The sequence below is a fragment of the Pelobates fuscus genome, chromosome 1, assembly GCF_036172605.1.
Source record: "Pelobates fuscus isolate aPelFus1 chromosome 1, aPelFus1.pri, whole genome shotgun sequence".
Lineage (NCBI taxonomy): Eukaryota > Metazoa > Chordata > Amphibia > Anura > Pelobatidae > Pelobates > Pelobates fuscus.
This window is the reverse complement of record NC_086317.1, coordinates 98,046,109-98,068,445: the sequence shown is the minus strand read 5'-3', so window position 1 is coordinate 98,068,445 and position 22,337 is coordinate 98,046,109. Positions and strand designations below refer to the sequence as shown.

The 22,337-nt window shown below is 43.2% G+C and overlaps 1 protein-coding gene across 1 annotated transcript in view; it reads right to left on the bottom strand.

Moving 5' to 3' along the window:
* SYTL5 (synaptotagmin like 5) overlaps positions 1-22,337 on the bottom strand; it is a 242,536-nt gene that overhangs the window by 92,177 nt on the left and 128,022 nt on the right. The window lies entirely within an intron of this gene.

Here is a 22,337-nt window from a genome sequence, read left to right as displayed (position 1 = left end):
AAATTCTCTACTGGATGAATGGACAACGATTCATGCAGAAACACTCCAAAATCTTTTGGTAAGCCTTCCCAGAAGAGTGAAAGTTGTTGTAGCTGCAAGAGGTGGAGCAACTGCATAATAATGTCTGTGTATTTAGAATGCAATGTCATGAAAGTACCTGCTGTTACAATGGTCAGGTGTCCCAATACTTTAATCCATAAAGTGTAGATTACTGCCAGGGTTATTCACTAAAATGAGATTTCCAAGTAAATACATAGTGAAGTTCAAATGTAAGTCCGGATTAGCCAAACTGAAAGCATAGCTGACAGAGAATTTTTCCAGTTTGACTATTTTGACAGTAAATTTGAGATTCACTTTGAATTCTCACAAGGAAATTTTGCCTTTGGCTATTGATGGAATTACTAGTGAGTCTCTGTGTGTGAGGAAGCAGCCACATACCGACATTTAAAGGTCTCACCTTAGCACTCTTTGCATTTTTCCCAATTAACCCATCATTCCCCAACGTGTTCCTTTTTTCTTTATCTCTTATTCCTGTCTCTCTCTGTAAGCCATTCTTTCCTATCTAATAAGAATGCATATTTATTTAGTACTTTATTCGGAGAGCAAAATATTAAAAACAAACTTGTAAGAGTTGTTGGAAATTCAAAGTGTATTTAAAATTTTAGACAAAACTTGAAATATAGCTGACTTGGAGAATGTATCCAGTTCAGCAACTTTGTCTTTAAATTTGAAATTGACTTTGAATTCCCACCAATTCTTACTTTAGTAAATAAGAGTGAGGCTTATATATAAATAGAGTAGTTCTAACTCATTATTTGTCCTTTATAACAGAAAATACATTTTCTTCCCTTGAAATAGCAATATAGAGAAAAGCTGCTATAAGATTGACTCGACACTTATCAGCCCACATCCGATAAGAGTAGGTGGTTTGAGAGGACATTTTGACATTCGGGGAGCCATATTTATATTTTTGACATTTTGAAGCATTGATATCGTTCAGAATATCCAGCAACATGCTTTATTATTTATTTTACTTTTTTTTGTGAAGATTTTATTATTTGACAAATGTGTGTTTATTCTGTTCCAAGATTAATAATAAAAAAAAAATTTATTATTTGGAGGAAATAACACAAAGGCAGCATTTTAAAGTTCACCAAAAAATAATAAAAAAAAGGGTCGAAAAGTTTCAAAGTCTCAAGAAGGGGGGGCGGGGCTAAGCGGCCACGCTGAACGGTCGCACATGAAACGAGCTCCAGGCCAAAACGCTCGAAATCAGCTAAAATCAGGGCAAAAACCCGACAAAAGATGAATAAGCGACCTGGAGAAGGTAACCCTAAACCGCCAGAGCCAAGCACTAAGCATCCCAACCAAATTCAGAGGCTCCTAACCGGGGATCGACCTGAGGCCTACCAGAGGCCTACTCGGACACAGCAAGGGAGGCGGCCGACCCCTAAGCTGACCGCAGCCACTCACCTGGAGGTCTCCCCGGCACACTCCCTCCCCCCCCTGCCGGTGAGGGTTATCCCGGCAACCACTGCTTGAGAAACACACAGGAGCAAATTACAGCGATGACTGGCAAATGAGCAACCACGACTACACAGCCAGCAGAGACACGGAGCAGCCAGAGCTCAGCCAAGATGGCCACCAAGCTAAGGCCACAGAGAGGTAACACGGGCAGCCATTCACACACTCACTCCCTGAAGGGCCTTGACCGGCTCTGCTTGAGCCGATGCACGATACTGTGTGACGGCGGAGTGCCATACCGTCAAGCAGCCCGTGTAGTGGCCTCATGGATACGTCCTGTGACCCGCCGGCGCTACTATGGACTCCCTCTGCGAACCTTCAAGGCGGCCATTCCGCCGCGCAGGCATCGACGACCGCAATGGCGGGACAGGGATCCAAGCAACCCAGGTGCTCGCACCCACTCCCACGCACACAGGAACGAGACCGCCGGGCAACCCCAAAGACCAAGCGACGCACCCAAATACAGAATCTCAGGCCTGATTGTAACCACTATGCACTACAGGGCAAAAGAGGACCGCCAGAAAACCATCGCCTCGACCCTCATCTTAACATGGGGCAAACCGCATGGTGAGAAACAGAGGGGTCGTTACCTGCAGAGCACTATCACGCTGGACTACCCCCAGACGCACACCAGCGGCATCGGACTGACCAGCCACAAAGGAAAGGACGAAGACGACAAAGCCCGAGCTGAACCAACAAGGGGTATCGGATAAACTTACTCACTGCAACACACGGGTATTTATAGCACAGACTGCCCAGAGCTCTCGCAACAGCTAAATACCCAATCTCAGTAGCCTAAGACTAGCTCCACACGGACTATACACCCATGCCTGCACTAACCTGCTAGTATAATGTTACTACTGTTGGTCCTTGCTTCTAACGCTCCAATACTCAATTATCTAATGACACAGCGGGGCAAACTAGACACAGAGGGAATTGTAATGTGTATATACAACAATGGCAAGGCTTAGTACAGTTATATGTTCCATGCTATATAATGTTTCCCAGCTTGCCTATACATAGACCAATCGTGATATGCACTATCTCAGATAGCTATTGCTAATATGCAATTCATGCCTATGTACCATGACTATAGCAGCACAGCAGACTAGAATTTACTCACATATGTTGCACACTACTCTAGATCTCCCAACTCACCAACCCATCTGCTTCCTTTAGCGTGCCCAGAAAACACATAAGCGTGCCGTCCCAACAACAATTACATGTCACATACCTACAACATCCCTAAGCCACACATTAACCCTTACTTGCAATCTTATATATCCTGTTAAAATTTAACTTCAGGGATATATCAAGCCATTTATGCTACATATGTGGTTACCTCACTAGTTACGTATATTACGAGCCTCAACCGAGCGTCCGCTACTGAGGGCGATAAAATGAAGCGCCTGTTTAAGCTGCTCTAAAACCATTTATGCCCTAGCCTGCCCGTTGCTCTCAAGGTGCTTGCTGGGGGAAGCCTATCTGTGAATCAAGCTAATGTTTTCTATTATTTTTATGAAACTTAAGTTGTAGCCTTGTTTACCTGTCTACTTTAAAAGATGTTAAAGCGACAAATGTTAAAAGCGACAAATGTTAAAAGCGAAAAATGTTAAAGCGACAACTGTCAAAGCGACAACTGTCAAAGCGACAAATGTTAAAGCGACAAATGTTAAAGCGACTCATGTTAAAGCGACTCATGCTAAAGCGACATATGTTAAAGCGACTCATGTTAAAGCGACATATGTTACTAATTCTGTGACTGATGAGAGCACTAAAGCGACTAACCATAGCATTAATGCGACCGTTCATTGCCTGAAAGCGACTACCAGATATCTAGCATGACCATCATTTACAATGCCTAGGCCCTAACATGTCTCTACAGCGACTAAATCCTAACCTGCGACATCTTTACAGCTAGTATAGCATATGACCAAACCTTATTACTGTATGAACCTGTTGTAAAAGCTGACCTTAGGCTGACTATAACAAAAATTGTGCCTGTTAATCACTGATCCCGCATGTTTAGCGTGGAAAATGCTTGGGGATTGCTTTCGGGGCACCTCATACCTATTTGTTATACTTATGCGCACTACCAAAATAATGAATTTAAAAAAAAAAAAAAGTCTCAAGAAAACATACCTCAATTGCGTGCAGAAGATTCAATAACTATATATAATAGATAATCAAAAACTTAGAGTCCATGTATATGGCAATAAAGTGGAAGGGCATTTTTCCTTTTTCTTTTTTTAATTCTTTATTTTTTTTTGTGCTGATGATGACAACAAGCAAGTAGAGCCACAACAGCATCCACAAGCATATTTAAAGCATTTCACATTGTGGCAGTTTAGTCGGCACATTTTTGTATTATAAAATTAACAGGCTAATAGATAACGCTTATATAACATGCTACAATAAATATGCCTTTAACAAAGCTAGTCACGCTTAAGGTTAAGGAATATGTAGCTTGTATGTAGTGCGACATGTATGTCTCAAAAACTTAGTGATGTGATTAACAAGTTATCATGCTAGTGAACGCAGCAACGCACTACGCAAAGCAGGTAACAGTAGTTTAAGGTTCTGCCCGCTATCAGGCACGATTTACATAGTGTACCTAATGTGTGAAAAACAGTAACTGTTCCTGGACGCCTCAGTTATTACTCTCTTGGCCGCCAAGCACAGTGAGACATAACAGGATGAAGCCCCCTGCCTTTGAGTTCACTGCTAGATACAGTTAAGCAACATACTAAGTAAAATAAAAATGAATAACACAATGTGCATGTACGGTACGCATACTGTTGAAGACTTAGGATGATGATATGCACTATATGAGTGAGGACAGCCATGGCATCATGCATGTTAAAAAAACAAAACAAAACTATTTTAAGCTAAAGGCGAAAACATAGTGAGGGTATGTTGTCGTGTAAATCACAGGCTAAGTAACAGGCTGTGGGCATGCATTTTTGGTTGATTATATAACATATTCTTCCACCCAGATGAACGTTATGATAAAGTAATATTCAAGCAGATTAATACATGTTAGGTTTAGCTTTTGTGCAAGAGTGGGTAGTGTTTACGTAATCTGGTTTATAGTGAGGTAAACATGCTATGCTATGGTAGTAGGTCGTATAAATGTGATAGGGTATATGAATATACTGTGCACACACGATACAAGATAGGCATGAGTGATAGATTAGGCTTAGTTTTGGTTTAACAAAGACTATGCCATATTACTTGCATGGTAAAACTCCGGAGCTCTTCTGGTCATGTTTCAGTGAGGCTGTCTCCTGTGTATGGTGCGGCGTTCAGCTACCGCCTTGGAGAGAAGAGCAGTGTCACACTGGTCTGAGGTTCCTTGCTCGGGTGAGTCACTGGAGTGTAGGGGTTGCTCGGTGTCCCGGCTCCTGTGTGTGTGGGAGCGGGTGTGTGCGCCCAGGCAGCATTGTTTTGTTTCCCGCCGTAGCGGGTTTTGGTGCCTGCGTGGTCGGATGGTCGCTTTGAATGCTTGAAGTGAAAGCCCATAATGGCGTCGGCGGGTTGCAGGGCGGATCCACGAGGCCACCACTCGAGCCGCTCGATTGTAGGGGTATTCCCCGATCACACAGTGCTGAGCAGAGGCTCAAACAGAGTCTGTCAAGTGCCTCAAGGGGGTAAGTAGTTGATTGGGTGCCTGTTCTCTTTCCCTTTGGTCCCTGTAGAGTGGCCATCTTGAATGTGCCTTAGCAGTTCAGTGCCTCTGCAGGCTGCGTAGCTGGGACATCCGGTCTGCTAACTTGTTCCGCCTGTTTAGTGGGGGAACATGATAACCCCCGACCGGTCCGGGGGGGGGGGGGGGGAGAGGTTGATCAGCAAATTTACTGGGGGGGATCCGGTGCCGGAGAGACCGGCCGCCTCTACCCAGATCCAACTCCAGTAGGCTGCACCTGGCGTTTCGCTCCCCCGGCCCCGACGGGCTCCAGAGAGGTATCTCTCGATTCAGGAGTGCACCCCGGTGAGTCTTTGGGCTATGTAGCCGTTGATTGTACCCTTTATTCTGCTCACCTAGCCGGAGCTCTTGTCCCCCACGTCTATACAGCTATGCGGTCAGGCTCCGCCCCGGAAGGACATTTTTCTTAAAGGAAAACTATAGCGTTGGAAACATAAACTTGTATTCCTAATGCTACAGTGTCTATGTCCCTTTTTAGTTTAGTGCCTTTCCCATTGTCATAAAATTAATAAAATAATGATTTTACTCAGCTTTTTCCAGCACCAAGATTCCCACAGGGCTGCTCACCTCTCCTCCTCCTGTGACATCATCGAGGAGGCATGGCCTTCCCAGTGATAGTCCAATCCAATGCTCCTCATAGAGCAGCAAGTGCCACATACGGTATACATCCAAGCATCCCCTTACAAAATTACTGAGTTCAATGCATTCCTATGAGTTTCCGAGTTTGACTCTACCAGTGCAGCAGAAGCACCTCTAGTAGCTTCTAAATATGCGAATCTGCAAGCAGTGAAAAAAGTTCTAAATCTTTGACCTAACTTTAGTAATTTATTAACACACAGAGCTGAAATGAGAGTAAACGTATCTAAAAAGCAAAAACAAATTGGTGATTAAAGTTTTTCAGACTACAGTCTGACATTCATGACATTAGTGTGATTTCATCTTGTTTCATGTGAAAAACAACATTTTGCATTTTTCAAAAGATTCCTTCAAGCATGAAATATTAAAGTCTCTTAAACCTGAACATATGCGGTTGAGAAACAGATAAACGGAAGGCGCAGTTTGCCAGACTGTACATAAATTATACATGAAACACACAATGTGCTGTGTTAAGGAGAAGAACAGAATGTTGTTTCACAAGTAGTCTAGAATGTCTGTGAAATCTGTGTTATGCATATGGCATTATTCATGGCTTTGAAACTCAAATGGTTAAAACTGGTATTTAAAGGGACACTATAATCATCCAGACCACTTCAGCTCAATGAAGTGGTCTGGGTGCCAGGTCACCCAGGTTTTAACCCTTCAGATGTAAACATAGCAGTTTCAGAGAAACTGCTATGTTTACATTGCAGGGTTAATCCAACCTCTAGTGGCTGTCTTCCTGACAGCCGCTAGAGGCGCAGCTGCGACGCTGGATGCGAAATTCGCATCCTATGTGCAGAACGTCAATAGGAAAGCATTGAGAAATACTTTCCTATAGACTGTTTGAATGCACGTGCGGCTCTTGCCGCACATGCGCATTCTGCTCCACTCGGAAGCTGAAGTCGGCGAGGAGGAGAGGTCACCAGCACTTGATAAAGGTAAGTAGCTGAAGGGCACCGAGGGAGGGGGACCCTGGCGGTGGGGGGGTCCTAAGGATGCTATAGTGTCAGGAAAACAAGTTTGTTTTCCGGACACTATAATGATCTTTTAATAGAATAATACATTTTAGTTTTCTGTTTTGTTTTTTTTGCTGTCATTCAGCATCACAGGTAATGCTTATCACCACGCAATATGTATGTGCACCCCCAAGTATTTATTGTTATTATATAAAGGCTATCCTGTCAATAGGCAGTAATGTCGCAACATGTACACAAGTTCTTGAATTTGAGTCAATTGCAACAAAATGGGAAAAATAAATACCACGTTAACCAAATGACACCCATATAGAAGGGAATCTTCCAAGTCAACAGCAGTCAGTGCCAGTCTACAGTACATTGTAGGCAATGCTTCATCTTATGGAAGTGGTTATGGTATCTGGAGTTCCCTGGCCCTACCCGTCTATTCAGCATTAAAAATTTTTTAATGTTTTACTGCTAAGGTAGTGTCCCCACCAGCCCATCCCATCTGTGCTGCTTGAGCTAATCAGGAAGCATTAGTCAAAGCAGCAATGAGTGTCTGTGATTGGCTGAGTGTATCAGCTGACCACTTCAAGCCTAACAGAACATCCATTGCTGGTATGCATTTGTATGGCTAGAAGGAAGTGTGTAATTTACGTGTAAACAATACCAGCATTAGGGCCTAGGCAGTGGCCTCTATGGTGTTAAACGGTTTAAATAAAGGGACAGTGTAGAAGACTCCAGGCACCATAACCAATTCAATGACATGAACTGTTACGGTGTCTACAAAGCCCCTTTAGGTGCGAGGAATGCAAAATTAAATAAACGCAAAAGAGGTACACGTAGAGGAAAAAAGAGGTACATGTAGAAGTGGAGGTGGTGTAATCACTTGTTTACTTCCTGTTTCCATTAAACTGGTTTACAAGTTTTAATGATTATATAAAGGCCAATTTCAGCAATATGATCAATTTTGAAGTATACAGAATGTTTCTTCCGCATAAATGCAACCATTTCAAAACTCATTGACACTTTCAGTAACCTGACTTGTACCTACCCTCAATGATTATTATTATTATTATTATTTATATAGCTCCATCAGATTCTGTAGCGCTGTACAATGGGTGGACTAACAGACATTTAATTGTAACCAGACACCTCAACGTACAGGAACAGAGGAGTTGAGGGCCCTGCTCAATGAGCTTACATGCTACAGGGAGTGGGGTATAGTGACACAAAGGGTAAAAGTAGGGGTATGAAGTAAGTTGTTAGAAAAATATATGCTGAGCGCTTAGTAGGTAATTTTTGACAGTTGCAGGAGAGTCATGGAGGGTGGAGGATAAAAACCTGCTAACAGTTTAATTGATATGCTTTCTTGAATAAGTGAGTTTTCAATGATTCAAATGGACAAAGTGGGAAACATTCAAGGCTGCACTGAGTGTAAAATTGTAATTTATTATATGGTCAAAGTGGCTTATGTGTATATATATATATTTGTGTACGGGATTATGGAAGGGGCGCACATTAAAGTGTGTGTAGTTTTTAATATGTAAGAGTCGGTTGAGGTGTGCCGAAACCGACGCGAGGTTAGGCCTGCAAAAAGAGGGCCCACCTGGATATAATGATATGAAAAGAGGGTGTGGTGGGAGGGGAATTTCCGGAATCGACAAAGACAGGTAAGCAGGGGGTTTGCTGGGTTTATATAGGCCATAAATCCCTCCCACAACTTCAGGCATACGCCTTCTATTTGTGTACGGGATTATGGAAGGGGCGCACATTAAAGTGTGTGTAGTTTTTAATATGTAAGAGTCGGTTGAGGTGTGCCGAAACCGAAGCGAGGTTAGGCCTGCAAAAAGAGGGCCAAAAAGTATGTAATATTAAACATAACAACATCATTTAGACATATTATAGAAAGCGAGCCTGATTTCTTCTCTGGACTTGGAATGTACCGGTTGTATGCCGAGGACTTCCAGCGTCCCATCTTCTCTACAAGATGAGTCGGAACTTGACAACTAGAGGCTGCTGTGGCGGCCCTAATACGGAATGAATGTCCCGAGAAGGAATTTGGATTGAGGCCGAGACTAACAAACGAGGAGCGAATGTATAGCATGAACTGTTTGAGAGATGTGCCAAAAATTGTACAAGCAACTATTATAATCGGAACGCACATATTATCCTGAACCACATGCAATACTTACATGTATCGTAAGCCGTAGAGTACGTTTGCTTAGTATTAGTAGATAAATCTTACCTGCGTAGACTCTAACTCTGGGCATGATCGATACCTTTTTTGACCAGCAGAGGAATTCTGGACTGCGTGCTCTTATATCTTAACTGTTACGTTTAAGCAAGGTCTGACGTCAGGACTTCAGAAGTGGCTAAGGCGGAGGATACTGCAGGGAACTTGAGATGACAGGGTTTGTGTTTATTAAAGATAATTCGTTACCTGGAGCTAGTTCTTGTAGCATGCTGTGAGGAGGAAGGAAACGTAACATGTTTAAAATATGCAAAACTCAGATGCCCATGGAAACTCACGTGTAGTAGAGCTGCTAACTAATGGGTACCAATAGGCGAAGATAAGGACTATCCCATAAGAGTCGAGGCTGTGCCGTCAGCCCTGTGTTTGAGAGAGGCCCTACCTATGATTTGGGCCAAGTGGACTTGTACTAACTACGCGCAGCAGGGTGTTAACCTCTCGTGGACAAGCGTTAACCTGACCGTACACGGTGTGATTACCTGCATCGAACCACAGCGACAAAGGACTGTAACAGGCACCTGATGAAACTAACTGTTGTGATGTGAACCGAGGAATAGAATGCAAATCCGTGACTCACCGTAGGGAAATGCTTGCACAAGAGAGGAACCTGAAAAGGAGCCTAGATTGTAGTTTAAATTCAGAGACGATATGTGGTTGTATAGCAAGTACCCTATAGCAGTTACATGGTAGGCTTGGGATCGTAAATGCTAGTATTAAAGGGTGCTTAAGGTGTTACGACCCAAATCGAAACATCTAGCATGACCGAAAGTAACTCCTGATGGACTTCATAAACTTAAATAACGTGAAATGTGAACGACGTCAAATGCGTGATGAACGAATTGAATGCGCATGGAGGACCCTGTGAATGTCAAGCGTGCAGACAAGTCCCTAATTAGCAGATTAAGGATTTGAATGGTATACGTTTGGTCGAAATGGAGGCAGAGTGATGCCTCGACGTTCGATATGAAACGAGTGGGAATCCTGTTCACCCGGTCAAATCAGATTGCTAGAGCTTATCCTGTATTGCTTGTATGAGTGACGTTGACGTGAAAAGTTAAGTGATAGTATGAGTCGATAAAAGGTAATCTAGGACTCACTGTACTAAATGCGCCAAAAATGTTGCGAAGTAATAAATAGTATCCGTAATACATGAGTCTGGAAGCAGTCACCATATGTACGTCAGCGTCTGGAGGACCTGACGATGGTCCCATGCAAGGCCAAACCTGTACAACGTGTAACGTGAAAGGCAACGTGAGACCCAACATACGTATTTAACTGAAAATATGTAAGAAATGCCTGAAACAAGTTGTAGGAGTAACCGCTGGTCATGGTGTCTACTAGCTTGGCCTGAGCACATAGTGTATGTGGTACCTAAGGATCACCAGCAAGTGACAGGTTGGGGTAATATATATATTGGTGTCTTCGTACTGCTATAACTAAGTATCTAGTGGACCCTTAGCCCGTAAGAGATAACGTATTGAAAGCCCAGGATTAGCCTAGTATGACAGTACTGGCGTACTGTTTGCATCACTGTAAGAGTATGTAACTCACAATCGAAGCAAAAGCGGGAAATAAAGCGCTAGGATACCCGAAGTGGTCATAGGATCCAAAACATAGTGATTATGCGTGATGGGTCTGTAGTGTGCCGTCCCCCCCCCCCCCGGCTTACTAGGAGTGCGAGTGTGAGAGCGTGTGCGTGCGTGCTGGCTGACTAGCTAGTGCCGCAATGCGGCGAAACGATTACTCTAGGTTGGTGACAGGTGAGGCCCTGCTATTTGCCAAGCGGCTTGAGAGGCTCTATCTATGCGTTGGCGCGAGGGGGTAGCGCGGCCACTGAATAATGTGGCGGGGTGTCGGCCTCTCGGTGAAAGTTAAACATAAGATAGAATGGGAGTGACAGATGAGGCCCTCTCTATGCCACAATGCGAGGCGACTAGCTATGATTTGGCCCGAGGGGCGTAGTACCTCCAAGTATGAGGATGGGTGTTGGCCTCGCGGGACCACTAACCTATGGCGAAGAAGCCGGGGAGAATAACAACTAGTGGACACCTAGGAACCTAACAGCCAGCAGTTGCTAACTAAGATGGAAGGGTAGTTAGTGAGAGAGGACATACTACAGAACGAAACGTGGGTAGCAATGAGTTAGGATCGTATGGTTTGACCGAAACTGGAGTGCCCAGTGAGCATGTGGGGTCCGGATGGTCGGGACGTATAAACTAGAATGCGTGTACGATCATATGTATGGCCCTCGGGGCTCGTGGTGCCAGACCGTGGCCTTGATTTGAAATGTAATACGAATAAACTTTTTTTTTTTTATATATACATATTATGATCTTGTTCATAGTATAGATAAGACACGTACTTGCCGTTGCCGAGGCTCGCCCACCAGAACTGCAGTGTGAAATGAGATGCACTTGTCCGGTAACATATGTGCTCGTCTGCGTAGGAGTACGCCGGGTTTTTCATTTAGCGCATATTGCTGCACTGACTGAGGATGAATTAGGACTGGTTCAGACAATGCTTTGTTTGTAGCGTAAGTGCATTGAATCAAAGACCCTCACAATGATGAGCGGGTCCAAGAAAGCCAGAGCGGCGTTCTCTCAAATCTACACATTATCAGCGCTCCTAATCAGATGCCCGTATGACTTCCTGTAATGCCACCAGCATGTTAATCAAGCCCTCTGTGGGGATTGTGGCTATGTACGAATGATCTAACTGTGCCGAGGGAAGCCATCACTCCGTGTACTGGAACCCTCCATTAATGTACAATTGCCATGAATGTGCAACTGTGTACAGACAATGGGAGAGGGGGGCGTGGGGAGAAGAGGGGGAATCACCTTCCCACCCAGTATACAGATAGTGTAATGTAGACAAGACACTGTATACAAAGACTATCTGTATGCAGCGTGTGAGCGGCTCTGAGTCTGTGCGTTGCAGGTAGCGCAGAATGAGCGTAAACGTATTCCAAGGCTGGAGAGTTTGCAATCTAACAGGTGTGTAGATCCATGTCATTTACGCAGACATGTCCGTTAAAACTGGAATACAGCAAGCAAAGGGGGCACTTTTAACCCCTACATGCCTTGAGCATGAAAGCAACTCTCCGCCCTGCATGATATTACACGTGATTGACACGTTCACTAGAAAGTCACATAAATTGCAGAACCCGCTATCCATTCTGATACACAGGATAGCCCGTAACACGCCCCAATGTGCTTCGTAACAATACCTCTGTCTGCCTATCAACATAGGCGTATTAGAATGATGTCTTGCCCACAGAGCTTACATGTAGTCCCTCAGTTACCAGCGGTCTTACATGTATGATGAAAGGGCTCCGTAGAACAACATGGAAAATGTAAAGGTTCATTTCATACCTAAAATTTAAGATCGACACAAAGCGAATCTCCTGCTCACTAAAAACGGTGCCGCTGTGGGTAGCAGGGTTTTCTTAGAAACATCACAGGCGTATTAGCAAAAATAAAAATTCACTCTCTTTATTTAAATGGCATTTAACACTGCGCTTCCTCCTTTCGCTATAAACAGGTATCCGCTAACGTGTTTATTAAACCGATGGCCATACCATCAGATACCAGTACACAGTTTGTATGTCCATGTATTCACTTCCTGGCAGATGAAAGGCTCGGATGTTAAAACAAATCTTGTCGAAAAGGCTTCCCCCCCTCTTTAATCGTATATCTTTTTTTTTTTTTTTTTTTTAGCATTTATTTATTTATTTATTTATTTTTCTCTTTTGGGGGGGGGGGGGGGGGCAGGGGCTACCTCCGTAAATGGAGCGGCACCTGTTGCAATCAGTGACACCGAATTTGTATAAACTTTAACAGGAGGGAAGAAAATGAGCAAAGTCGACATCCTATTAAAACACAGCCTTGTGTAAATTGGACTAATGAGATGCAGCAGCAGAGCATAAATAAAACTTAACATGACATACTTATGTAGCAAAAAGCACTTCATTGTATGAATTACACAGTGAATGTAACCATGTGCTATCCTGATAAGGGTACTGCTGTACGTTTGAACTTAGGCATAAAAACAAGTAAACGCTGTATGTAACAAAACCGACATTGACCTGTTAGGTACCGGAAAGATTCAACATGAGCTATGTAGATGAAAGAGACCGTGCAGCTGAACGTGTGAGTAATTGACAAGTAGCAGGAAAGATGCTGTAAGACTTACGATTAGCCGTTCGTGTGTTGGCTACCCTCATTATACTCACGAACACAAAGCAGAGAGAGATGCAGAGGGACTGCCGGCGGGCGAAAAAAATGCTTTGAAGATGAATGAGCCTGTTCGTATGGGTGAAAGTTACTTACAGTTCATGGTAGAACTCGACGAATGCCTCGGTCCGCGTGTTATACTCACGAAATTAGTGGTACAGTTACCCGACAGTATTTTTTTGGCGCGTCGCGAAAATATGACGTCAGAGGTCTCCTTGGCCGGAAGAGAAGGCGGGAATTTCCGGAATCGACGAAGACAGGTAAGCAGGGGGTTTGCTGGGTTTATATAGGCCATAAATCCCTCCCACAACTTCAGGCATACGCCTTCTATATATCAAAGTGTTTAGAAAACATTTAAAGGGCTCTGCTGTGGTTTCGGTGTTAAAAGAAGATTTTTAGGAACTCATATACATCAGATTTTAGAGATATTAAGGGAAAGAAATAGGACATAGAGATTTATGCCCAAAATAGGGCCTCTCCCCTGTGACCCCAATCCATTTGAGTTATGTATTTTTAATTGATGATCACAAACATAATGGGGAAATTACCCCCAAAATATGCAACGCAGGCCAGATAGTATATCTATTTTCTATAGACAGGTTACATCTTTCAGGCAGAAATGTAATGCAAATGATTGTAGTACTGAATATGATCACTATGTTTGAAAAAACAGGTGGGTCTGACACAATAAACAACCAAACATTCTTCATTCTTTGTGGATGCACTTTACGCACCATAAAAAAACGCATTTCAATTTGCGCAATCCTCACATAGCTCCTCCTAATACACTGTGAAGTGTTTAAATGGAAACAACATTTAAGATGCAAGGATAGTGTAAACATTGGTCTCCAAGGAGTCTGTGTACACTGGGCTCCCCGAGTACAGACTTTCCATTATAACAAGAGGGATCAACAACTGTGCTTAAAACGGACCTGCAAAATTTAATTAAATAAAAGCAGCCATTACTTTTGGTATAATCTTTTTTAAATGCATAGTTGATCATGTTTTATTGCAATAATACTAATTCCCAGCAGAAAAGCACAGAGAAGACAATAAATCTGTTCTATGTGAAGATTGGAACCATAGCTAAGAAATGTATAAGTAAAAATACAAAAAACAAACAAACAGAAAAAAAAAAAAATATATATATATATATATATATTTATATATATAACAGTTGACAAAAGGTAGCAAAAGAAAGATCTAGACCCCCCAATAACAAAATCGGTTTGTTGTCCCTATAGAAGAGTTTGAGAATGTTTGATTTCATTTTGTTAAATATAGATTGATAAGTAAATACAATAAATTTTAGCTAGAGTTGAGCGGACACCTGGATGTTCGGGTTCGTCGGGTTCGACGAACTTCAGCAAAAAGTTCGAGTTCGGGACTCAAATTTGACCCGAACTTGACCCCGAACCCCATTGAAGTCAATAGGGACCCGAACTTTTGGGCACTAAAATGACTCTAAAAAAGTCCTGGAAAGGGCTAGAGGGCTGCCAAAGGGTGTAAAATGTATTGCCTAAGTACTAATATACTTACCCAGTGGAGAAAAAGAATGTTACACTGTATACAAGTTTAAATAAAAAGTATAGAAACATAGCCAGGATTCAGCTGTAAGCATTTGCAACACTTACAACAATCAAGTAACACACATTCATATAAAATGTAAGTTACTAAGCCAGTCAATGTAATGACAGGAATTAATAAGTAGATAACTCCCTAATTCCCATGGTATTAGAGAGCTATCTACTAAAAGGCTGAAAGACCTGAATTGGTCTTTCAGCCAAATTTACTAATACTAAGTAAAGATTACTTAGTATTAGTAAATTATGCCCCTACTAGCTATACCGCGAGTAGGGATATGTTTACTAAACAGTGAGCAGCCTATGGGGGGGGTCCCTGCCCCTAACTGGTATTTAGGGCCCCCACCCACCGCTCTGGGGTGGGGATCAGGGGGGAGTACATTAGGTCTCCCCCCAATTTTTATTTAGGGCCCCCACCCACCGCTCAGGGGTGGGCGCCAGGAGGGAGGACATTAGGCCCCCCCTTATTCTAATTTATGGCCCCCACCCACCTCAGGGGTGGGGACCAGGGGGTAGGACATTAGGTCTCCCCCCAATTTTTATTTAGGGCCCCCACCCACCGCTCAGGGGTGGGGGCCAGGAGGGAGGACATTAGGACCCCCCTTATTCTAATTTATGGCCCCCACCCACCTCAGGGGTGGGGACCAGGGGGGAGGACATTAGGTCCTCCCCCCCAATTTTTATTTAGTGCCCCAACCCACCGCCCAGGGGTGGGGACCAGCGGGGAGGACATAAGGTCCCCCCCCAATTGGTATTTAGGGTCCCCACCCACCACTCAGGGGTGGGGGCCGGGGGGGGAGGACAAACACTTGTTGATTGGCTGCCCTGCAGCTTTTCAAAACGCACCATTAAATCGCCGAACACCGAACTTGAACCCGAACTATAACGAAATGTCCGGGCTCGGGTTCGGGGTCAAAAAATCGTAATGTTAGGTACGAACCCGAACTTTACAGTTCGGGTTCGCTCAACTCTAATTTTGGCATATGCATATTTTCATTTAATTCATTTGTTTACAAGCATACAATATATTCATATAATTGTTGCTCAATTTAGAATTCTAGTACCTGCAGAGTTTTAGTGAGGTAATCTGCACTTCTGCAATACACTAATCAATTTCAGTTAAACCCACCCTATCAAATAGTCGAGCAATTCTAAGCCCTGTCTGCCTGTAGAATAACAAAATCTAGCAGCACGTTGGAAGACACTGATCAGCTGCCAGACTGGTTTGGCTTTTTTTTCTAATTGTAGCTCTCCTCCTTTGACAGTTGTTAAAAATCCTTAAAGTGTAGCAATTTAGTTCCTGCTCCTCCCCCACCTTTTTATCCTTGAATAAATTTGCATGTAATTTGCAATGCCTATCACTACATTTAACTCTATCTTTTGTCTCCTTAACTCTGTATGTTGGTGAGAAATTAAAAAAAATCTAAATGATATGTATTTATTATACCTTTTCATAAATCCTTCTGTATTTTATTTTGACCTTGTGGTGTTTTTTTGTTGTTGTTTGTTTTTTACTTTAAGTGAAAAAGAACATTTTTGGAAAATGACAATATACTATGTATTACATGTAGTATAAATTCCTTCATAATTGTTTGTAAACTGTAGATTGTAAATAATGGGCAGCTTCTCATTTCATGCAGTTTAAATGTGTATTATATTTACTACTCTGGTGAATGGATAAATACAAAAACAGCAGATTAGATTAAGGGAGCTCTAAAGTTTAAAACAGGAATATTTCTCTATAAGTCATTATTGCACTTAAATGTATAACACACACACACACACACTCTCTCTCTCTCTCTCTCTCTCTCTCTCTCTCTCTCTCTCGGTCTCTCTCTCTTTCTCTCTCCCTCTCCCTTTCCCTATTTCCCTATTTCCCTATTTCCCTCTCTCTCTCTCTCTCTCTCTCTCATGAAGGCTGTACACCTAAACAAGAATATGCCAATTAATACAAGAAACATACAATCAATCAAAAATAATAAAAGATACAAAATATCCCTGAAAAGTAGGTGTTAAATCACATTTGAATGATTAAACACTTAAAGGTCCAATGGGAAACAATTCCTTATCAGCACGGTGGCTGACAAGAGGAGAGATAAGACAGATAAGGACAGATAGGTGCCTGGAGAGAGGATGTTGGTTTGAGAGTGGAGAGTTTTTTTTAATTTGACATGTACTACTTCAACTGCAAGATTGTTAAGCCTCCCATTTGTTGTTTTTGTTTGTTTTTTTTCCCAATATTGCATGTCATAACTGAAATATCTGCTTGGATACTTGTGACTCACTCCTAAAATACTAGTTTCCATCAGAAGTAGAATGAAACCTATATTGTGATCATACCTGATGATTTCTTTCCTGGAATCGTCACTGAACATTAAAAAGAAAATTAATATCCTTGACTCCCTTGTTTTTTTTTAAAGCATTTGTGAGATGATTTACTGTGACTTTACTAATTTAATTTTGGTGTAATAGGTTGCTATTTCTTATGGTACACTATGCTCAACGTTTCTACCTCTTCCTCTGTTGACACTGCAGCTGTGAGAGGATGTAGGGATACCACATCAAAAATATACAGCTTGAAGAATTCCTTCTATCCCTAAGGCATATATTGTAAACCAGTGAGTAGGCATTTAACATTGTGAGATTCCCAAACATTATTTTGACTCTGGCAAACAACAAGAAACGAGCTCTATGCTTGAAGGCGCTTAGACCAAATAGAAAAGTGCAAAGTGATAGCAGCTTCCACACAAATGTAGGGACTCCACACCCTACTGTAACGGAATACACGTTTTACAAAAATGGTGAAAATATAACAATAGTGAAATAAGTGCATAGCGCTAAAATTGGTGCTCACTTACCCCTTAGGGGTTGAAAAATGGCAAATTGTAAAGATAAATAAAAAACACATCTAGTGTAACAACGTAGGTAATTAGTCAGTAGACTAACATAAAAAGGATCCACTCGCGTGGTTAAGAGCCCAGTAGGGATAGGCTCAGATCACTTCAGCTTTAGTGTACTATGGTGACACTCAACCTTTTCTTATGAACTATAAACAGTTAGTATCCTCATGAAAAAGGAAACAAAAAGGGGGGAGAAAGGGAGGCAGAGCCAGCCAGAGGAGTAACTAGAAACCACGGGGCTCCGGCGCGAACACTGCCCTAGGGCCCCCCCATACGTCTACCCCCCCCCACCCAGAGCCGGTGAAAGGATTTTTGGCTACACAGACGAAAATGCATTTTGCCACCACATTTCCCTCTCCCCCAAAAATGCATCTTCACCGGTATCTCATAAACCCCCTTTTGAATTTTTAACCCCTTTAGTGTAATGTATCCCCCGTTTAGTCTGTCTTACACTCCCTTGTGTGTCTCATACAACCATTTTCTTTCTCACAGCCCTTTTCCATATGTCTCTCCCCTCCCCACCCATCCACCAAAGCCCTTTGTGTGTTTTTTTTCCTCCAAAGCTATATAGACATAGATATATAGACACACACAACAATATAGGCACACAATCACAGAGATATGCAGGCACACAATCAAATACAGTCATAAAAACACAGACATACGGATACACAAAGACACTGTCACATAGAGATATACAGACACAGTTATTCGGAAATATACAAGCCCAGACATAGACACAGTCATACAGAGACATAAAGATGCAGGCATACAGTGACATACAGAACAAGGCAGAGACATATGGACAAAGTCATAGAGAGACATGCATACACAGATATATAGTCACACAGATATATACAGAGACATATGGACAGAGTCATATATAGACATGCACACACAGGCATACAGAGCAGGGGCAGATCAATAACCTAATCTCAGGAGAGGGACTTGTAATAGAGGGCTAGGGGCTGTAGTGGGGGAGGGCATGGGCTGTAGTAGGGGGTAGGGGCTGTAGTGGGGGAGGGCAGAGGCTGTCGTGGGGAAGGACAATGTCTGTAGCCGGGGAGGCAAGTGCTGTAGTTGAAGGTTAGGGGCTCTAATTGGGGAATAGGGGTGAGTTAGGGGCAGAAGTAGGTTGATGGTAGTAAGGGGCTGTGTGTGGGGGAATAAAGGCTGTAGTGGAAGGGATGTGTAGTAGGGGCTGTAAAGGTGGGGACAGGGGTTTTAGAGGGGGAAAGGGGCTGTAGAGGGGGACAGAGGCAGTATGGTGGGGCAGGGTCTGTAGAGGGGGGACAGTATAATGGAAGCAGGAGCTGTATAGGGGAGGACAGAGGCAGTAAAATGGATCCAGGGGCTGTAGAGGCAGTATGGTGGGGCAGGGTCTGTAGAGGGGGGACAGTATAATGGAAGCAGGAGCTATATAGGGGAGGACAGAGGAAGTAAAATGGATCCAGGGACTGTAGAGGGGGGAAGGGGCTGTAGAGGGGGGGACAGGGGCAGTATGGGGGGACAAGGGCAGTATATTGGAGGCAGGGGCTGTAGAGGAGGGAGACAGGGGCAGTATGAGGGGGCACGTGGGCAGCAGGGGGCAGGGGCTGTAGAGGAGGAGGACAGGGGCAGTATAATGGAGGCAGGGGCTGTAGATGGGGGACAGGGACTCTAAAGGGGGGACAGGGGCTGTGGAGGGGGCAAAGGGGCGGTATTATGGAAGCAGGGGCTGTAGAGGGGGCGCGGGAGCTGTAGAGGGGGGACAGGGGCAGTATTATGGCGGCAGGGACTGTTGAGGGGGGAAAGGGCTGTAGAGGGTGGATGGGCTGTAGAGGAGGGCCAGTGACAGTATTATGGAGGCAGTGGCTGTAGAGGGAGGGACAGGAGCAGTATTATGGAGGATGGGGCTGTGGAGGTGGGGACAGGGGAAATATTATTGAGGCAGTGGCTGATTATAAAAATAACTATCTAAAAGGTATCCCCCCTCTCCCTGAGGCTTACCTTGGGCTAGGAAGGGTGGGGAATCTTACCCCTGGTGGTCAGGTGGGATGGGCCAGACAGGAGCTGGAGGCAACAGATCCACTGAAGACCACTGAGGAGTCTAGGAGCAGTGGAAGTCACAGCCCCTCCTCTGACATCTTTAGAGGAGGCCGGCTAACTTCACTGTCCAGTTCCCGGTCCGTGCTGGCTGCAGGGAATGCAAGGTGAGTTGAAAAATCCAAGTCCCCAGCCAGAGGCAGGGGATTCAAATTTTTGCGCCCCCCTGCTCTGGTGCCCAAAGGTGGCCGCCTGTGCCGCCTTATGGTCGCCCCGGTCCTGCCCCCATACCATACATCCCCGCAACCCCACACATCACCCCTCAACACATGCAGACAAACAGATACACATGCAGACACACAGACACACCCATGACACACACATACATGTAGACACACATACATACAGACACACACACACATACATACAGACACACACACACACACACATACATACATACATACAAATACACATACACACAAACACACATTCTCACACATACAAACACACACACATACACACAGAGACCCATACATAAAGACATACATACAGAGACATACTTACAGACACACATACACTAGCAACACACACACATTCAAAATGTTTAAGTTACCCTCCTGTTTCCTACCTTTTAGGTGCAGGAGGGTGACTTTCCCTGGGGTCCAGTGGTGGCTCAGGCTGATGGGAGTCAGAGTTCGCACTCTGACTCCCTCCTCTCTTCCTACCGCGCGGCTCTCTATGATTGCTGGGAGGAGTGACCGATCTCATATCAGGCGGCCCGGTCGCGCTGTTAAGGTGCCGCAGTGCTGACTGGGCCCCCTGGTAATACTTTGCCATCAGGTGGCCCTAACAGCATTGGCCATCTGATAAACCCCTTAATATGCTGCCCCGGCAGTTATACCGCGTGGGCTGTGGCCGCAACACTACCGCTGTCGCAAGGGTCCGCAGGGCGGCCGGGCCCCCTGGAGTGATGGACCCAGTCGCAGCTGCGACCTCTACGACCGCGGTAGTTCCGCCATTGGTGCCAGCCCTTAGGTTCCTAAACATAATTTTTACACTGAATAAGAAGAAGAGATGTCATTCCACTATTTGTAGTTTATTTTCTCTTTTGTGTATATACAAGAAATTCTAAAGAATTTCTCAAGTTACAAGAAAATTGAATTTGTTAGAATGTTTTGAAGCACACAATTATTTTATTTGTTGTGTGTACTTCAACCCACTTAACATATGCATACCTAATAATCTAGGTAAAACAACTTTAAGTAAATAAGTAAGATAATGACTATACATTCTCTGCATTATAGTTTCTAATTCTAACAACAACAAAAAGTTGCTTAATGTCACCCGATGACTTAAATTCTTCTAACAATTTGTCTTAGTCAATTCCGAAAAACAAAAAAACTAACCATTGTTAATCTAATGAAATAGCAAAGAGATAATTCTGCGAGATAAAGACAAGCTTTGGCATAGATAACACAAATCCTGTTGAGGGGAACAGGTTTACCTATTTTTGTAGCATAGATAAGGAACATTCCTGCTTTAAACCTACTAACTAGCATGGGAAGATGACTCAACATAAAAGGGAGCTGTCACTTTAGCTATTGTCTGTTCTGTGTTTGTATTTCCTTTGGTTTACGTCATATACAAAGCCATACAAAGCTATAGAGGCACGCAGTCATCTTCTTCCGTAATGACATATATGCAAATGGAAGGGAAAGCATTCCTTCCATTAACAGAACAGTGCAAACCCCACGATGTATGAAATATATAACAGTCATGCATTCATGGTGGAGACGCAGTGAAGATTTATCAAACTGTTGTAGAATCTGCAATTCTTCCATAAAATGTAATTCATTTTTTTGCTACTTTTACCAGCCTTTATTTAAAAATAATTAAGTATTATATTTTCTGGTGATTTCTTATACCATGTTTAGCTTGGTGTAGGAAATAAGGATTAATAGACAGTATTATTGTTGAGTCATAACAATCTGAATATACAAAGGAGACACTTTATGGAGTATGAAACGTAAAACACTTCAATACATTGGATCAGATTTTTGAACCCCCTTAAAAAGACACTTTCAGAGCAATTTTATACATCGCTTCAATATGTTAATACCTTTACTATTATATGAAGAATTATTCTAGAGTAAGGTTGCCACTTCTGGCTACGGTCACATACTGATCATTAGCAAATGAAAGCCCTTCCCTGCAGTATGTAGTAATCACTGGAAGGTAATACATTTTTGAATCAAGGAGGAATTTCAATGGAAATGTTGCCTGACCATGCTACATACTCAATGGCAGCAGTTTCATGTGCTGTCTGTTAGTGTGGAAGGAGTGATATGTATACAGAAAAAAATATTAAGTAAAAAAAAAAAAAGAAACAGGCAAATAAAACGCTCAATGCATTTGTAGCTCACCAGTTTCTCTAGAGTCTAACGTGACAGTATATTATGTTTCAATATTTATTTTTCTGTTAATATTTACAGAAATACTGTTTTTTCTAGTATTATAA